The sequence below is a fragment of the Balaenoptera borealis genome, assembly GCF_965194805.1.
Source record: "Balaenoptera borealis genome assembly, chromosome: 15".
In the NCBI taxonomy this organism is placed as follows: Eukaryota; Metazoa; Chordata; class Mammalia; order Artiodactyla; family Balaenopteridae; genus Balaenoptera; species Balaenoptera borealis.
Window position 1 is genome coordinate 37,325,352 of NC_138871.1, and position 14,005 is coordinate 37,339,356.

Genomic DNA, 14,005 nt, shown 5'->3' on the forward strand with positions numbered 1-14,005 from the left:
AAGGGTACCTAAGTACCTGTTTACAGGGAGGGCAGCAGCTGGAACTCGCCTGCCTGCCTGGTTCAGGGACCTGGAACGTCCAAGCGACCACCAGCATTTTGCTCCAAAGAGGATCTGAAGGAAAAGGAAGACTTTTCTCCAAGTCCTGGACTTTGGGATTAGGACCCTCATGTAAAGGAGAAGAAGAAAGAAGAGACTCTCTAAACTCCTTTATGAGATGGAGAACTTGCCCTGAGTGGGAGGGGTTGGGCTCAGGGTCCCAAAAAAGGTGAGAGAATCAACCCTGGCCCCTTTCCAACTGGTCTGGTTGGGACTGGTCTCTGGTTCATCAGACAGACATCTGATACTAGCAGGCCTATGCTTTCTGAGGCCCATAGGGAGGCCTGCCTCTCTACGGGGCCACAACCTCAGACCTGGGGCAGGAACAGCCCAAGCAGCTTCTCTGAGCTCTGGCAAATGTTGACATCCTGGGAAACCAGGTGGTGCTCGAAATCAAATACCTCTTTGTAACTCAGACCCTTGATTTCTTTCCCTGTGGCTGGTGAGGCCTAGGAAAAACGCTCCCCTTGGAAGTGAAGCCCAGAGATAAACAACTGAGAAGCTCACCAACCAGCTGGAGAAGTTCCACTTCCTCTGCAGAGAGTGGGTTTTGGAATAATAATGCTCTATTTCATAAGCTACATTCCAGTTTCAAGAGCCCAGTGACTGTAACCATTCATCTCCATAGACAATTAGTCTCTCAAAGTTCTTTTCAAACCCCGGAGGCTCTTGTATCTGCCCCACAGCCTCTCTGGATGAGGCTGTGCCATAGTGAGGTGGGTCCCAAGATGTGAAAATATAATCAGACCCAACATTCGAGAAACCAGAATGCTAATTTCCTAAAGTGCTTAGTCACTTTTAGCCACTGATTGCCTCCTCTGTGATTGGGCCCAGTGTGAATCTGAGTGAGTCATCTATTGGGATAAGCATATACAGGAGAGACCAGCAGGACTTTTTACCAATCTCGGGTCTACTAGCTAATGAATTTGGCATCTGGGCAGTGTTCCTTGTACCTCATCATTTCATTCATTTATATATGTATATGGGAAGCGGGCTTTCACCAGACACCAAATGTGCTGGTGCCTTGATTATGGACTTTCCAGCCTCCAGAACAGTGAGAAATAAGTTTCTGTTGCTTATAAGCCACCCAGTCTATGGTATCCTGTTACAGTGGCCTGAACAGACCAAAACAGCACCTCTGCAAACTATCCACAAGTTCCAAAGAGCATGAAAGAGATATATAGAGAAGATATATATAGACATATAGAGAAGATATATATATCTATATATAGAAGGAAATGCGTGAGGTTCAGAGAAAGAAGGAAAGTTTCTTGAGAAGGTGAGCTATGAACTGATTCTAAATACAAAGCAATGAATTGTTTTAGTTTTTTAAATAACTTTGGAATTTTTTTTTAAATATTTATTTATTTATTTAGGCTGCTCCAGGTCTTAGTTGCGACATGCAGACTTCTTAGTTGCAGCATGTGGACTCCTAGTCATGACGTGCATGTGGGATCTAGTTCCCCAACCAGGGATCGAACCCAGGCCCCCTTCATTGAGAGTGCAGAGTCTTACCCACTGGACCACCAGAGAAGTCCCAACTTTGGAATTTTTAATTATAAAACTAACTGTTTATATTAGGAAATGCAGGTTAGAAAAAAAAAAGTTTAAACTCCCAACTACCTCACCACCAAGAAGTAACTGTTGGGCATCACCCTGCAGCCCAGGTCCCATCTTTTTCCACCCTTCCCCTCCCTTTCTATCATTCTGATCTCCTTCACACCTACAAAGCATCCTCATTAGATTTCATTTCACAAAATGTTTTCAATGCTAAAGCAAGTTTGAAAACTACTGCTAAACACCAGGGTCAGATAGGCCTCCCTAAATGCTGATCCCTTTGCATCAGTGTCCTTCTGGTCAGCCTCCAAAGGCAACCTCCTTAGCTTGGTCATTTGGGGCCTCTGCTTCTGGCCACTGTCTATCTTTGCACCCTGGGCGCAGCTCTTCTATTCAAATATTTGCATTCATTTGCAAACATTTTCATTCAAAACCTGAGTTTGTCTAGCTTTATTGGCCTATGAGTCACAGCAATAGCAGCTTCCTGCATTGCCCCACCTGAGCGCTGCGAGATCTCTGAGGCCCCTCAGAGTCACACCCGGAAATTTCACCCCATGCATTGTTTGACATGTACTCACAACATGCCACAAACACATGGCCCCTGCCGTGTTCTTCCTTTCCCGTGCCAGCCACCCTTATGCCCCACGTTTATGCTTCTAGCCAAGGCCACCGCTCCTGTATGTACCCTCCGCAAATACTGTAATGTCTTTTCTCTCGATGAGCCCAAGACTCAACCCTCAAGGTGCCAGCACTGTGTCCCCTGGAGTCCTTAAGGCACAGGTGGTAGGCCAGCTTCCACCCCCTGGACTCCAGGGGACATTAGTCACAGCTCTATGACTCAGATCCTTCCTGATAGCAGCTCCTTGGGCATCTGCGCTCTTTCAACAGGCTCAGACCAGAGTCCTTCCCGGTCTCCTGTCCCTGACGCCCCATAGGGCACCCTTGACAGTTTACTCATGCAAGTGCACATCCGAGAGCTGCGTGTCTGGCTGTACTTGGATGTACTCAGAGGTACTTGGATATATTCTAGTCTTGCTGGTAGACTTTATATTCAAACCAGGAATCCCACTACATTCCCTTTAAGACCCTCAGACTTAGCACCAACCTTTATCAAATCTTCTCTGACTGTCTCAGGCTAAATAAACTTATAAGCCTCTGTAGCAATCATGGTTGTACAACTAATTTGGTAATTAATCATGTTTTTGCTTGTGACAACTCTTCTGTTCTTTCCTCAAATTGGTGTTAAAATGTTTATTGTACTAGAAAAAATATATTTTAAAGGAATATCTTTCTGATTCTGAGAATATTGAGCAAAGATATTCCCCTTCTCTACCAGTCCTTAAGAACATAGGCATAGCTTGAATAATTAAAAAGCATCAACATTTCATGTTTATGTCTTGCTCCATCATTGATGTAAGGACCATGGTTTTGACTGCTTTCCATTTGTAACCATGCCTGGTATTCAGTGGGCACTCATATACCAGGTGGTTCTTTCATTTTAGAGAGGTTTAAGGTTATTATTTGTACCTTAAGATAGCAGAGGATAAAAGACAAGACGAAGTAAAAGAGGACAGAAGAAGTTATACAAAACAAAAAATTCCAGAAAGAATAACCATGGAAGAAAGCTTACTTTAGCATTTTGGTGATAGGATAAAAGATTCCTGAGGTAATCTCCCTTCTTGTAGGTATTGCTTTAAATGCACATATTGAGTATCTCATTCACCCATCCCACAAATACATATTAAGCACCTACTGTGTATCAAACAGACAACACCCCTGCCCTCCAGAAACTTCCAGTCTAGTAGAGAGAGGCAGAGACTAAACCAGATCCTTTCAGACTGTGGTAAGTACAATGAAGGAAATAAATAGAATGGGGAGTAAGGATGCAGCTCCTTTAGATTAAATGGTCAAGGAAGCTTTTCTGAGGAGGTGATACTTAGGCTGAAACAGATGGTTGACAAGGCACCAACTACAGGCAGAGCCAGGAAAAGAATGTTCCCAGGGCTACTACATGCAGTCCCACAGGCTGTGCACTGCCCATGCACTCTGTTTACATGGACAACAGTGGCACCCCTGAGAGCTGTGCAGTGCAGCAGCTCAGAGTGTTTCAGGCACATGTAAGTCAGTTCACCTGTATCGTTAATTTCCTTTGCTCGAGTTGACTTGCACATCTACTGACATGCACTTAGTCCATCTGGACACAATGGCAATCAAATTAACCATGTGGTGGTTCAGACAAGTCAAGAAAATGACCCTCAGCAAATTGCAGGCTGGACTCGATTGATTGGCTTATGACTATATGTTCTCCACTTCTGGAGACATGGGAGATGAGCCTAGAAATTAACACAGTTTATGTGGGAAAAGCTTGAGGTCATTTTGGGAACCAATCCATTGTCTACTCCTACGGTCATAATGCCAGGAAAAGGAAAGATGAGTAATTGCTATCCAAGCCTAAAGCTGGTTTTCATGGTGAGAAATCCTCCCTCTTCAGGAATGATCAAATGTGAGGTTTGGAAAATAGCCTTTATAATTACAGACTATACTGTTAAGTGCATGGCAAATTAATCATTTGACTCCATGGCATGGTGCTATCATAATGACAGGTTAATGGATTCCATGCTTAATTTAAAAAAAAAAAAAAAGGGACCATTAGACTTCTAGTAAAGTCAATACTGTAGCTCTTTGCTGGCCACAGATCCCCTGTTAAACTGGCCTCAAAAGCAAATGTATAGAGAAACTTTGAGGTTCTGAACTGGTTTAATGGGTTTCACAGAAGGGGTTCAAAGGTAGCTTTCTTGTCAATTTACAATTAGGCAATGGAGGCTTAAATAGAGCTCATATTGCTGACCTCAGGTTGCTCTGGAAATGAGACATCTGGAAACTGACCCCCTGTTCCCTGAATCTCTCAGCTGATTCTACTTCCTCTCTGAACTGTGCTCATCAGTGTTTGAATCTGTCCAAGTCAGTTCTGAAGAGGAAGTTCCAGTCTCTCCTCCCCCACACGTCTGCGTGTAGAACCTGACAGGAGTTCAGGGGGCGGGGAGCTGGCAGGATCAGAGGGCAGGATGGGGCAGAAGTAGTGCTCCTGGGCAGGCGCTGAGAATAGAGTCATGTACAACCAGGGGAAGAAAAAATGCAGGCCAGCTTTGGCAGGGGGATTATTCAAGGGCTTCCAGTTGTGGAAAGCAGGATGGAGGTGTCCATCCACCAGTGCCAGGTGGAGCAGGGTTGTTCTGGAATATCTGATTCAAAATAGGTGGAAAGATGGGTCAGGATTCAAGACCTAAACACTGAGGGCTGAAGGACTGTAGGCTCCACATAGCTACCTAGAGCATGCTTGCAGTCTTTACTGTACATATGAATCGCCTGGAACCTGGCTAAAAATGCAGATTCTGATTCAGTAAGTCTGGGGCTCTGCAGTTCTAACGAGTTCTCGGGTGATGCCAATGCTGCTGGTTTATGCATCACACTTGGAATACAGGGGCTACAGCACAGGGCAGGGTCCCTCCTCCTTTTCTCCTAACCATCATGGGCCCGAGAGGAACCGGGAAGCCTGGAGATTGGGCAATAGCACCACTCTTGCCCAACAAAACTGCTGACAGGATGCAGCAGCCCAGAGGCTGGGAGCAGTCCGAGCCCTCTCATTAATTTCAGGGCAGGGGCTGAGCAACTGGCTGCTGGCTGAGGCTCAGAGCAGAAAGAGCCTGATCAATGGCCATAAGAAAATTATCAAACTAGAAACAAAGATGGGTTATATTTTGTGAATCAGAGGGAAAGGCTTAAAAATCTCTGTCCCTTTTTTTTTTTTTTAATATACACTTTTTTATATTTATTTATTTATTTATTTAACTTATGGCTGTGTTGGGTCTTCGTTTCTGTGCGAGGGCTTTCTCTAGTTGTGGCAAGCGGGGGCCACTCTTCATCGCGGTGCGCGGGCCTCTCACTATCGCAGCCTCTCTTGTTGCGGAGCACAGGCTCCAGACGCGCAGGCTCAGTAATTGTGGCTCACGGGCCCAGCTGCTCTGCAGCATGTGGGATCTTCCCGGACCAGGGCTCGGACCCGTGTCCCCTGCATTGGCAGGCAGATTCTCAACCACTGTGCCACCAGGGAAGCCCTCTGTCCCTTTTTAACACCTCAAATAAAAGATCCTCATCACTCCTACCCACTGTGGTCAGTGCTCTGACTGAGGTCCCTCTGCAGAGTGGAAGTCGTCAAAGTACATCGAACAAATGCTTACCCAGGCAGAGGGTGGGGTTTATGAGCTGTTGCTCTCTCGTACTAACCTTCTAGGAAAATGAAAAGGGAAGATTTCCTCTAGGGCCATTTTCCTGGGCTCTAAATTAGGTGCTTAATGTATGAACTTGGCTAGACGATAGCACCCTGTTGTTCAATTAAACACTAGTTTAGGTAGGTTGTTGTGAAGGTATTTTGTAGATGCTGTTGACATCTACAATCAGCTGATGTTAAGTAAAGGTCTTGACAGTCTGGGTGCCTCATCCAATCACTTGAAAGGCCTTAAGAGCAAAAGAGATTTCTCTGAGGTAGAAATTCCACCTGTTAAGTGCAGCTTCAGCTCCTGCCAGAGAGTTTCCAGCCTGCCGCTCCACCCTACAGACCACAGACTTGCCATTCCCCACAATCATGGAAGCTATTTGCTTTAAATAAATCTTGTTCTGTATACATTTGATCCTCATTATTCACAGATTCTCTATTTGTGAATTTGCCTACTTGCTAAAATTTATTATAACACCAAATTAACACTCATGGTGCTTCCACAGTTATTCCTGGACACGTGTAGAGTGGTGAAAAATTTGTCACCTAATGCAGCTGTTTTTCCAGCTGAGGTCGAACAAGGTGACTCTCCAACTTCTTGTTCAGCTCTCAGACTGTAAACAAGTGTCCTTTACGTGGTCTATGTCGTGCCATGATTTTCATATTTTTGTGCTTTTTGTTGGCAATTTTGCTGTTTGCAATGGCTCCTAAGCATCTTGCTAAAGTGCTGTCTAGTGTTCTTAATGCCAGAAGGCTGTGATTTGCCTTGTGAGGAAATATGCTTCATTCAGGCATCAGTTATAGTGCTGTTGGCTGTGAGTTCAATGTTAATGAATCAACAGTGTATATTAAGTAAGGTGTCTTTAAACAGAAATACAGATAAAACAAGGTTATATTTTGATCGGTTGAGGAGAATGTGACCAGAGGCTCACAGGAACCTAACCCTGTATTTCCCCTAGGAACAGTGGCTCAGTATTTCCTAATTCAGTGTTTGTGGGGACTTTATGGGACATAACTACCATGAATAACGAGAATTGACTCTGTGTGTGAGTGGGGAGGGCAGCATGCACGTGCGCGTCCGCACTACTGGTTCTGTTTCTCTGGAGGCACCCGAACTGATGCAGGTGCAGTACCACCCTTTCCTCCATGGCTGGCTGTGCACTGCACAGATGATGAGGGCCTTTTGTCCTTTCTGCATTCAGATCTCTGACAATATTCTGCAGAAGGAGGAAACCAGTTCACTATAAACCATCTAGTGAATGTTAACAGTCCCCTTTTAAAAGCAGTTTTTCCCTTACTGGGTCATACTTAGGGACACACACAAGCCCTATAATTTGGATGTTATTCCATCTCCCTGATAAAGAAAGAAGTAGGCTAGATTAGGTAATAACTAGAATGCATTTCAGCATTTTTAATGTAATTTGGATGATAAGCCCCAAATTACTTTTCCAATATAAACCAATCAAGTCGATTCCAGTTTGAGTGACTTTACCAAAAATAAACTTCTTTATGAATGTATAAAAAGATAATTAGACTGTCTCCAAGGCATTGGGCCTATTCCCAACAATGAAGAGAAGCCAGCATGTCTCAGAGTGACATGCAGGCACCAATTTAACAACCCACTGCCCTTCCTCTCCCCACCCCAGTGGTCAGCTGTAGTCTTCTCAGAGGCTGTGGTTATGAGTCTCACTTGTCTGGTCCACAGCTGCAGGCTCCATTGCTAATTCTAAATTTGTCATCTTTCATGTTGCACTGTCTGACACAGGAGGAACTGACAAAGAGGAGTCATGTCTTCGTCAAATCCCACCCCGCTCCTGGAATACCACCCAAGCTCACACCCTCCATGGCATGGGTCAGCTGTGCCAGCTGTGTGGATATCGTGCACTTTCCCCCACGTGCCCACTGACACCTGAATGAGGCTTGAAAAGGCTTATAAATAATTCTCTTTTTCCTTCAAGAACACGTCACAGCTAAGACTAAGCACCATGCATCAGCTTCCACTGATCCTGAAAGAAAATACTGTTTGAAAAAAGCTTCTTTCGTGCACAGCTTCAAGAAAATCAGAACACCATTCACTTCTCAGACCATCCATAAGGTAATTCAAGTGTCAAAAAGTGTTCAACGCAAACAGAGGAAGGGGAGAGGGAGCATAATATAGTCTGAAAATTTTTTTCTGAATTCAAAAGTGTTTCCCTTTTAACGTTTAGCAATTTTCATGACATGTGAATAGTATTCTATGCTGTTAAATGGTAGGATGGGAGCTGCCTTGTCCTGTGACTATTAAATTGATACACTAAGTAAGAATGATATACTAAATACAATTAAAATGAGTATCACCCTTCCACCAAATAAAAAATTGTAGAAATATATGTAGTAAAAAAACTGATTGAGTCAAATTATTTCGACCAGAAAAAAAAATGTCTAAATGGCTAAACAGGACTAACTCTTATTTAAAAAAACAAAGTCTGCTGGCCCCTGAATCAAGTTCCTCGCACTAAGGTATTATAGTTTTAATATGTTACTTCTCCAGGAGAAGAGATCCATTACTTGGATTTTAATAGAAGGTAACTTTTTTTTTTTTAATTATTTTTATTTATTTATGGCTGTGTTGGGTCTTCGTTTCTGTGCCAGGGCTTTCTCTAGTTGCGGCAAGCGGGGGCCACTCTTCATCGCGGTGCGCGGGCCTCTCTCACTATCGCGGCCTCTCTTGTTGCGGAGCACAGGCTCCAGACGCGCAGGCTCAGTGATTGTGGCTCACGGGCCTAGTTGCTCCGCGCATGTGGGATCTTCCCAGACCAGGGCTCGAACCCGTGTCCCATGCATTGGCAGGCAGATTCTCAACCACTGTGCCACCAGGGAAGCCCCCTAGGAGGTAACTTCTTAATTTAAAGAAAGTAATGGCTAATAGCAGGATTTTAGTCATCGGCAGTGGGATACTCAGGAGATACTTTGGGGTAGGGGCATTTCTTAAGTTCAGTTACTATCTATTCCACCTGCCCATCAACCCAGTTGTGGGACCACCTACTGAGGATTTTGATAAAGGGTTACAATTGTTTGGAGAAAGACTTGAAAGCAAGGTCAGTCTGAAAGCAGTTTGGGACTGCTGCAGCTGGCATTCTGGAGAGGAAAACACACAACCCAAGAGATTATCATTTGTCTCCGCCTGACTCAAATGTTTATTCTTACCACTTAAAACCTAACAAAAACATTTTGAGGTCCATTTAAAGAGAGTCAGATTCCTGACTTTGGTTGTCCCCTAATCTTTTGCCTTTTTACTTTTCACAGATATTAACTTCACAAAAATAAATCTTTTTTATGGCACACTGAAGATTTTCTCTCTGAAATTCCCATGAGCAGTGTTATTTATCTATAAAGAAGTCTCCTCCAAGAAAGCAGCAACAGCAAGCTCATGGTGCAGCCTTTCTTCCAGAAGAGAGGGGCTCGATTCTCACTGGCATTATTAGGCAGACTTCATGAGACTTTGAAGTGGCCGCTGTACCAAATGGAGACAGAGCATCTGGTTTCCCATCTCAAGGTGATGCACGGGAGTGATGGTCACTCCTAACATTCGTTTGTTCAGGATATTACATCCCAAAATGTTCTCCTAAACATTCTCTTGTTTAATCCTCAGGACAATCCTTTGACATGATAATTGTCATCCCCTTTTTACAGGTAAGGAAACGAAGGATGTGAAGGGTTAAATGACTCACTTTAGATCAAACAGCTGTTGAAGGTGGATTCAGAAGAAAAAGTCAGGTCTTCAGAGTCCTCTCAGGGTAGGGGTTTATTCTCTGAGCTCATGCTGGAAGAAACCTGGGGCCTCACCAAGAGCAGTGAGACTAGTGCAGTCATTTGTGGAAGTCTTGAAGGTCAAGGTTTTGTCACTCTTCAGGTACAAGAGTGGTAAGTGGCAGCCTAAAGAGGTATAGGCTTCATTCAGATGTGCCTATGAGCTACCCAAGGTGAGCACCAGGATGTCATCCCACATGGCTTCTGGACCCTCCTGGGATGGTGCTCATATAGCACTAGCACTTCAGCGGGGCTTCATGCAAACTAGAAAATGGCAGGCCAATTATACAAAGGTGTTCCTTCCCTCAGCTGACTCAGCCCTGGGCCGGGGCTCAGCTCAGCAAGCCGAGTGGGCTAGATCCAGCCCCTGCTCGAGTCCTTCACCCAGAAAAGGCATCATTGTCCAGGCACAGCTGGTACAACCATCCTGGGCCCACCCAGTTCAGAGAGCTCCCTTCACCAAGAGGGGATGTTTCTCAAAAGAAAGATAACCTTATTGAGAAGAACTGAATCCATACGGGACCATAAACACTGCACAGTTTACCAAGAAGGTGCGAGTTACAGTCTAAACTTAGTGTGGTTTGGGTAGTGATGACAGTCTTTCTGAGCTGGAGAACTAGAGCTGGTCACAGCCCAGCTTATCTCCCTTACCTGGTCCACCCTCTTAGCTAAGCCCCTCTCTGTATCCCGCTCAAGCCCATTTCTCCCATTAATTTAAGTGCTGCCTCACTGAATGGAAACTTCCTTGAACTGGAGGGAACACACAACTAGCAGAAGGGTGTAATTATTCTTTGTGAGTGGATGGGTGGTCTCCCCCTTCAGCATGTCTCTGTCACTCCAAGACAGGCAACCCTGCTGGGCTAGGACATCTCCTCCAAGACTACACATTTCCAAGACACCAGCTGCCATCAGAACATCCTGGGTCTCTTCCCATTCCTCCTCTAAATGTTCCCAGGAGCCCATATCATCCTCTAGGCCACTGGGCAAAGTCCAGCTGAGCTCATTAATCATATACAGTCACCTTTCCTTGCTCAGAGGTCAAAGGCAGCAAGAGCTCACAATCCTCTATTGAATTGTGTTTTCATAGGATCTGAAGAAAGGAAGAATGGATCCAAGAGCAAAAAGGCAGCTCCAGGGCTTCCCTGGTGGCGCAGTGGTTGAGAATCTGCCTGCCGATGCAGGGGACATGGGTTCGAGCCCTGGTCTGGGAAGATCCCACATGCCGCGGAGCAACTGGGCCCGTGAGCCACAACTACTGAGCCTGCGCGTCTGGAGCCTGCGCAGACAAGAGAGGCCGCAATGGTGAGAGGCCCGCCCACCGCGATGAAGAGTGGCCCCCGCTTGCCACAGCTAGAGAAAGCCCTCGCACAGAAACGAAGACCCAACACAGCCATAAATTAATTAATTAATTAATTAAAAAAAAGAAAAAAAAAAAGAAAAAGGCAGCTCCACCTAACCCTGGAAAGGACCAGTAAGCAACTCAGGGTGCAGCTACTAAGAAAGCAGGAGGAGAGTGAGCTGGGAGCTACTCTTCTTCATGTAGAAATGAATCCTCAGACTAAAAGTTTCAATTTACACTGAACACATTCAATTTTTTAAAATTAATTTTTATTGGAGTATAGTTGCTTTGCAATGCTGTGCTAGTTTCTTGCTGTACAGCAAAGTAAATCAATCATATATATACATATATCCACTCTTTTTTCGATTTCCTTTCCATTTAGGTCACCACATAGCATTGAATAGAGTTCACTGTGCTATACAGTAGGTTCTCATTACTTATCTGTTTTATACATAGTTGTGTATATATGTCGGTCCCAATCTCCCAGTTCATCCCACCCGCCCTTCCCCGCCTTGGTAACCACACGTTTGTTCTTTACATCTGTGACTGTATTTCTGTTTTGCAAATAAGTTCATCTCTACCATTTTTCTAGATTCCACATATAAACGATATTATACGACATTTGTTTTCCTCTTTCTGGCTTACTTCACTCTGTATGACAGTCTCTAAGTCCATCCACGTCTCTGCAAATGGCACAGTTCCATTCCTTTTTATGGCTGAGTAATATTCCATTGTGTATAAATATGTACCACATGAACACATTACATTTAAAGGTGCCTTGCCTTGCACTTATACAGTGTGCCAAAAGGGTGCTGAAATCATTTCCAGTCTTGTTCTGATAACTACTACCACCATGGTCCACATAAAAATGGTTGAGCAAGTGAGTATGTTTCAACAACTTGCCATCACCTTTTCTTTTTTTTTTTTTCCCCACCACCACCAACCCCCCCCCCACTTTCCCCCCTTGGTGTCCATACATTTGCTCTCTACACCTGTGTCTCTATTTCTGCCTTGCAAACCAGTTCATCTGTACCATTTTTCTAGATTCCACATATATGCCTTAATATATGATATTTGTTTTTCTCTTTCTGAGTCACTTCACTCTGTATGTTAGTCTCTAGGTCCATCCACATCTCTACAAATGACCCAATTTCGTTCCTTTTTACAGCTGAGTAATATTCCATTGTATATACGTACCACATCTTCTTTATCCATTTGTGTGTCGATGGGCATTTAGGTTGCTTCCATGACCTGGCTATTATAAATAGTGCTGCAATGAACATTGGGGTGGATGTGTCTGTTTGAATTACGGTTTTCTCTGGGTATATGCCCAGTAGTGGGATTGATGGGTCATATGGTAATTCTATTTTTAGTTTTTTAAGGAACCTCCATACTGTTCTCCATAGTGGCTGTAACAATTTACATCCCCACTAATAGTGCAAGAGGGTTCCCTTTTCTCCACACCCTCTCCAGCATTTGTTGTTTGTAGATTGTCTGATGATGCCCACTCTAACTAGTGTGAGGTGATACCTCACTGCAGTTTTGATTTGCATTTCTCTAATAATTAGTGATGTTGAGCAGCTTTTCATGTGCCTCTTGGCCATCTGTATGTCTTCGTTGGAGAGATGTCTATTTAGGTCTTCTGCCCAGTTTTTGATTGGGTTGTTTGTTTTTTTAATATTGAGCTGCATGAGCTATTTATATATTTTAGAGATTAATCCTTTGTCCGTTGATTCCTTTGCAAATATTTTCTCCCATTCTGAGGGTTGTCTTTTCGTCTTGTTTATAGTTTCCTTTGCTGTGCAAAAGCTTTGAAGTTTCATTAGGTCCCATTTGTTTATTTTTGTTTTTATTTCCATTACTCTAGGAGGTGGGTCAAAAAAGATCTTACTGTGATTTATGTCAAAGAGTGTTCTGCCTAAGTTTTCCTCTAAGAGTTTTATAGTGTCCAGTCTTACATTTAGGTCTCTAATCCATTTTGAGTTTATTTTTGTGTATGGTGTTAGGGAGTGTTCTAATTTCATTCTTTTATATGTAGCTGTCCAGTTTTCCTAGCACCACTTATTGAAGAGACTGTCTTTTCTCCATTGTATATCCTTGCGTACTTTGTCATAGATTAGTTGACCATAAGTGTGTGGGTTTATATCTGGGCTTTCTATCCTGTTCCATTGATCTATATTTCTGTTTTTGTGCCAGTACCATATTGTCTTGATTACTGTAGCTTTGTAGTATAGTCTGAAGTCAGGGAGTCTGATTCCTCCAGCTCTGTTTTTTACCCTCCAGATTGCTTTGGCTATTCAGGGTCTTTTGTGTTTCCTCACAAATTTTAAGATTTTTTGTTCTAGTTCTGTTAAAAATGCCACTGGTAGTTTGATAGGGATTGCATTGAATCTGTAGATTGCATTGGGTAGTACAGTCATTTTCACAATGTTGATTCTTCCAATCCAAGAACATGGTATATCTCTCCATCTGTTGGTATCATCTTTAATTTCTTTCAACACTGTCTTATAGTTTTCTGCGTACAGGTCTTTTGTCTCCCTAGGTAGGTTTATACCTAGGTATTTTATTCTTTTTGTTGCAATGGTAAATGGGAGTGTTTCCTTAATTTCTCTTTCTGGTCTTTCGTTATTAGTGTATAGGAATGAAAGAGTTTTCTGTGCATTAATTTTGTATCCTGCAACTTTACCAAATTCAATGATTAGCTCTAATAGTTTTCTGGTGGCATCTTTAGGATTCTCTATGTCTAATATCATGTCATCTGCAAATAGTGACAGTTTTACTTCTTCTTTTCCAATTTGTATTCCTTTTATTTCTTTTTCTTCTCTGATTGCCATGGCTAGGACTTTCAAGACTATGTTGAATAATAGTGGCAAGAGTGGACATCCTTGTCTTGTTCCTGATCTTAGAGGAAACGGTTTCAGTTTTTCACCATTGAGAATGATGTTTGC

At 43.4% G+C, this 14,005-nt stretch overlaps 1 long non-coding RNA gene across 1 annotated transcript in view; it reads left to right on the forward strand.

Moving 5' to 3' along the window:
* Positions 1 to 14,005, forward strand: part of LOC309612489 — a 184,013-nt gene that overhangs the window by 145,311 nt on the left and 24,697 nt on the right. Inside the window, exons 8-10 of the long non-coding RNA XR_014235189.1 lie at positions 7,888 to 9,464; positions 9,561 to 9,601; positions 10,806 to 11,020. This is a non-coding gene — a long non-coding RNA (uncharacterized lncRNA). The remainder of the gene's footprint in view (positions 1 to 7,887; positions 9,465 to 9,560; positions 9,602 to 10,805; positions 11,021 to 14,005) is intronic.